Raw genomic sequence first — 5,894 nt, 5'->3', positions numbered from 1 at the left:
TAACATTTTATTATTTCGCTTTTGAAAATTTCGACATACTTATGGTTTGGACTAGACGAAAATGTGATATATTCTTAAGATTTCGTTCGCATAAAATGTTTATCTAACTCCACTTACGAAAGGATTTCCCTCGGGTCAAAAACCCGGTGTGAGGAAAGGCATGTTGTAAACTGTCACTATATCGTCTTCATAATTTGTTACCGTAAATAAAACTAAAACGGAAACATAGAGCAACTCTTCCAGTACGCATTGCTCCTGATACCATGTTTGTACTCTGAGTAGTTTGCGAGTTCGAGGAGGTTGAACGAAGTGTAAACTTCACCTGACACGGACGTGGCAACCCTATACCGTGCCTCTGTATGGTCCTGGAGAAGTGTCAACAATAAAGTAATTATGAACAAACTACAGCGCAACAAGCGAGAGATGAGAACCAGCTCGATGCAGCTCAAGTGTTTATTAACAGCCTGGATCCTTGTGCGTTTTCGTAACCTAACAGTGTATCAGACTTAAAGCTCGTTTTATAATGTTTTGTACTGGGACAGTAAAATGAGTACCCAAATACTGGAAAGTATACGAATAATTGCATAATAAGTGAAAAAGTATGAGAATCTCCTTTCTGTGGGCAGAAGCTTATATAGGTTTGGTTTGCAATCACAAGGTCGACCAGTTGGCGAAGGAAGCCGTGAAACGAACGTCACTTTAACAGCATCCTATTTCGAGTTATGGACATGGAAACTGACCTAGGAAGAATGAGCAGCGGATTGGGGCTTTTCAGTCTGCCACTAAGGTCAGTACTAAGCTATGATCCAGCCTCGTCATTCTGCGATGAGGCATCATCCCCTTGTCACCTACTCTGCTCACAACTGACTAGCGTCGCCGAAGATTCAGCTCTACGTTTAGAGGTGGACATCTGGCTCTTCCAACAACAATGCCGTTATGTAGTGCACCGCGTGTAGCTGCCAGAGCATTAGAGGTCGAAACGTGTCAGCTTGTTTGCATCGACTCGTTTCATTAACATGAAATTCGTTACTGCTTCTGTCTTCTCCAAAGAGCCAAGTACTCTTAGGCACACAGCCTATAGAGTATATGCAGGTTAGAGCAAATAAAAGCGGCCCGGTCGAGTGGACACCAATTGTGGAGAAGAAAAAGACCTGCCACTACTTCCAAGGATGGAGCAGCCGTCCATATAGCCTGCCGAACTTGGGAGCACATTTACAATCTTCACGCCTTCACAGGGTTGTTAGCATAGTCTGGTCGCGGCCCTAGCTGTTCACCTGGGTCACCTCATCCACCAGTGTGCGATTACTTTGTGTGGGGAGCCCTCAAGTCTAAGGTGTAACGCCACAGTCCTTATAGTCTTCAAGAACTGCACCAAAACATTTCGGATGAATCTGCGGCAGTTCCAACAGTCCAACTTCGATCCACCTTCAGCAGCTTGTTGGCCAGGGTCAAAATGTACCAAGAGATGAATGATGGACACTGTCAACATCTGCTGTTGTTAGGTTAGTATTGTATTTTCTTTCGTCTGCTGTATTTCTTTCTAAAATGGATCGCCATTCTCTGGGCCACTTTTATTTACCCTACCCTGCATACCTATGGAGTGAGCATAGCCTGTAGCGCATTTTCTCAACAACAAACCGGGGTAGTCACGTGATTTTGAGACGACGCTGCTTGTCTGCATTTCGCTGTAATAGCGAAACTTAAATATTGCATATATTCATTTTTATTACGTTTCTGCACGTTTGAGCATTAGTAACAGTTATGGTGCAGTATTGTTGTTGACAAGGATGAAGGGAGAAGTATGTGAAAGGAAGACCAGTGACTCTTTATACGTATGTACAACAAATGTATAATTGTAGATGTAATATTGATATAAAACGTTGTATCGGGACATGATATTATTGTGTTAAACTGTGGTGTTACAAAGCCTTGTACTGTAGAGTTAATATCTGCAATTTTTTGATCAAACACCGTACTTACGAGACAAGTGCTAGATGAGTTTGCAAGTGTATATGACTAAAATTCGAGCCAGTGTATACAGATTCGAGTTATGTTCATATACAGATCAAATTTATACCTGACAGTCTGATTAATTTTTTTCTAATTTATACAGGTCTCAAACCATTCTGTGTATCTAAGTATTTCTACATGAGAGAGTTTCCGACATTATGTGATTTTTGTGTTCTAGTTTCCCGAAAGATGAAAAATTAGTAAAAAATTGAAAATAATAAAGGACAAACGGATGGTGTGATTATCTGATTTACTGCAACAATTTCATAGTTCCAAAAGTGTTTTTTGTGACGTTTCGGCGCCCTATACTGTGTCATTATAACGTAATTAACCAGAACAAGCGTTCGAGAACATGAATATGTGCAATAGACAACGTACAAAAATGTTGTTGGATGTCACACATCCTCGTAACCGAGAAAATCGTTAATAAAATGGAATCCGAACTACGATACTATCGCGAAAAACCACAGTACTCTTGCTCTTCACAATTTTAAGGTAACTTCAGTTCCAGGTATCAAATTGTTAAGATGTCTATAAAACACGTATACAAAGATTCAGTGTACTTCTGCAGGTTATCTATCTATAGCAGCGAAGTAATAAAACTCAAAATACGGTATATAGGCTAAAATGCGCCATCCCAAAAATACGTGACTTGAGCTGCAGGACATGTTTCGGACAGAATTCTTGTTCTGTGCATCCAAATTCTCGCTCGGTAGTTACACTGATGAGACGAAACATTATGACCACCTACTTAACAGCGTGTTGATCCACTTCTGGAACGTAATTCAGAAGTGATTCTGCGTGACGTGGGATTCGTCAAGTACTCGATAGATATTCAGAGGTTTGTGGCACCACATGCCAATGACCAGGTCACACACTTCCTGCCGGCCGGGGTGGCCGAGCGGTTCTAGGCGCTTCATCCGGAACCGCGCGACCACTACGGCCGCAGGTTCGAAGCCTGCCTCGGGCATGGATATATGTGATGTACTTAGGTTAGTTAGGTTTAAGTAGTTCTAAGTTCTAGGGGACTGATGACCTCAGATGTTAAGTCCCACAGTGCTCAGAGCCATTTGAACCATTTTTGAACACACTTCCTGTAATTTACAGGCGGTTTGTGGGCACGGAGATGGTACTCGATAGCGTTCCAGTTAGGTTTCATCAGATTCAGGTAAGCCGAATTTGATGGCCAAGACATGCTCCTCAAGCGATTTCAGCACGATTTTGGTCTTGTGGCACGGATAGTTGTCCTGATGGAAGATGCCATCGCTGTTGAGAAAGACATCAAGCCTAAGGGTTTACAGGCGGTCCCTAGTAATGTTCACGTAGTACACAGCAGTCGTGGTACCATCGATTACTACTTACGATCCCATGTAAGCCTAAGTGAATTTCCCCCATAACATAATACTGCTCCCAACGTCCGTGACGCGCTGAATCTTGTCGAGCAGCCATTCAACTGGATGACGGCGTATATGGACACGATCATCGACCTGGTTTAACAATAAACGGAATTCATCCGAACAGGCGACACGATTCTATTGACCCGCTGTCCAATCTCTGTCATCCTGCACCAAATGTAGTCATAATTGACGATGTCGCTGGGTCAACATGAGAACACGTAGGATCCTCTGAGGCGGAACACCATATTCAACGCTGTGTGCTGAACTGTGTTCTCCAAAAAACTTGTGCCTGCCCCAGCACTGTACTCTGTCGTCAGATCTGCCACAGATCGCCGCCTATACTGCTCTAGAGAGAGAGCAAGCTACCGATCCCTACGTTCTGTGATGAGGTGTGGACGTCCAACTTCCTGCCGGCTACTTGAGGTTTCAGCGTTCTTCAACGACTTTCCATAGACGCTCACGACAGTAGCACGCGATCGGTCGATCAGTTTCGCCTTTTAGAGGTGCCCGCTCCCAGGCACTGGGCCACAACACTCTTGACTTTCGTCAAAGTCGCTCAGGGCGGTGGATTTCTGCATTTGCGCCACTTACCCTCGCTGTAATGATTCCCTGTTCATTTTTGCTCCGCTCATATACTTCTCTTACCGCGTCACGTGCCCTCAGAGACACCAGGCAGCATATAATCTTGCGGTGGGCAGTGGTCGAAATGCTTTGGCTCATCGATGTATTTATGCTCTTTGGCGCAGCCACCACTGACAGCATGCCGCATCTCTGCGCTATCCGCACGTGACATATCGGTCGGTTAAGTACTTTGACTAGCATGAGCCAGTCAGGTGCGTCGCCGCGAATTTTTAGTTGGTTCGTAGCGCAATGCGAGGCGAAACCACTCTGGGGCTCAATACGAAGATGGCATCTGTTCTTTCGGACATGTCCGAAAGAACAGATGCCATCTGCATATCGTTTAAGGCTAACCGGCTGATGACCTTCTTCAGTGCGGATGCACACGATTTGCCTGATCTCTTACAGGATTCGGTGGATTGTCTGCCGCGAGTAATGGGTATAATGGCAGGGGCACTACGAATGTAGTATGTGGACTATAAGTTGAGAATGTGGGTCTCACGGGGAGCCCGGCGGTAAATCCCTGCAGTCGCATTATCCTCTGTGCCCTCGGTGGCTCAGGTGGATAGAGCGTCTGCCATGTAAGCAGGAGATCCCGGGTTCGAGACCCGGTCGGGGCACACATTTTCCACTGTCCCCGTTGATCTATATCACGCCCGTCAGCAGCTAATGGTATTGAGTTAATTATAATTTCACTCTGAGGCTCAGTCTTGTTCCGTTCGAATATGAATACTGTCTGCAGTTTCTCACCATGCTGTTTCACACTTGTTCTGTGTGATCGCTATATGTTCTTCGCTTAAGGAATGCTATGTAAGCGTATTTAGTTATGTTCCTGTAGAAGGTGATCGTTTATCGAAGTCATGGTTAGGCAGGGTAAATTCTCGATTTACTGCATGTTCAAAATGAAACGGAACCTAATTTTTCATTGTGATCAGTCTCGAATCACTTGCCCATGCAAACAGCAATGTTCCCATCTGCTTCATATTTCCGTGAGAATTCGTGATATTCAGTCCCTCTCTCATAATACACACATAAAAAAAAGTTTTGCGTCACCTCGGTTCCGAGAGTTCCGGAACCTGTACCGAAAACTGGAATAGAGATCAACGTAAACATCATTGCCGCCCTTTTTATTGCTCATGAAAACCACACATTGCATGATGTACCACCATACAGCGAGACCTTCAGAGGTGGTAATCCAGATTGCTGTACACACTGGTACCTCTGATACCCAGTAGCACGTCCTCTTGCATTGATGCATGCCTGTATTTGTCGTGGCATACTATCTACAAGTTCATCAAGGCACTGTTGGTCCAGATTGTCTCACTCCTCAATGGCGATTCGGCGTAGATCACTGAGAGTGGTTGGTGGGCCATGTCGTCCATAAAAAGCCCTTATCTATCTATACCAGGCTAGTTCTATAGGATTCATGTCTGGAGAACATGCTGCCCGCTCTAGTCGAGCGATCCTGAAGGAAGTCATTCACAAGATGTCCACGATGCAGGCGCGTATTGTCATCCATGAAGACGAATGCCTCGGCAATATGCTGCCGATATGGTTGCACTATCGGTCGGAGGATAGCATTCACGTATCGTACAGTCGTTACGGCGCCTTCCATGGCCAGCACCGGTGTACGTCGGCCCCACGTAATGCCACTCCAAAACAGCAGGGAACCTCTACCTCGCTACACTCGCTGGACAGTGTGTCTAAGGCGTTCAGCCTGACCAGGTTGCCTCCAAACTGACGATAGTCTGGTTGAAGGCATATGCGACACTCATTGGTGAAGAGAAAGTGATGCCTCGCCATTGACGTAGGGAGTGAAGTAGCGCATCATGCAGTCTATTGCGAAGTCTGAGTCGCAACACGATGTCC

General features: G+C 45.2%; 1 non-coding gene across 1 annotated transcript; it reads left to right on the top strand.

Moving 5' to 3' along the window:
• The first annotated feature begins 4,570 nt into the window (after positions 1-4,570).
• On the top strand, positions 4,571-4,645 carry Trnat-ugu (transfer RNA threonine (anticodon UGU)). Its single transcript has one exon. It is a non-coding gene; the product is annotated as a tRNA-Thr (tRNA).
• Positions 4,646-5,894: the final 1,249 nt, after the last annotated feature.

The sequence above is a fragment of the Schistocerca nitens genome, chromosome 4 (assembly GCF_023898315.1).
Source record: "Schistocerca nitens isolate TAMUIC-IGC-003100 chromosome 4, iqSchNite1.1, whole genome shotgun sequence".
Classification (NCBI taxonomy): domain Eukaryota; kingdom Metazoa; phylum Arthropoda; class Insecta; order Orthoptera; family Acrididae; genus Schistocerca; species Schistocerca nitens.
Note: the sequence above shows the minus strand (reverse complement) of the source record. Positions and strands in the feature narration are given on the sequence as shown.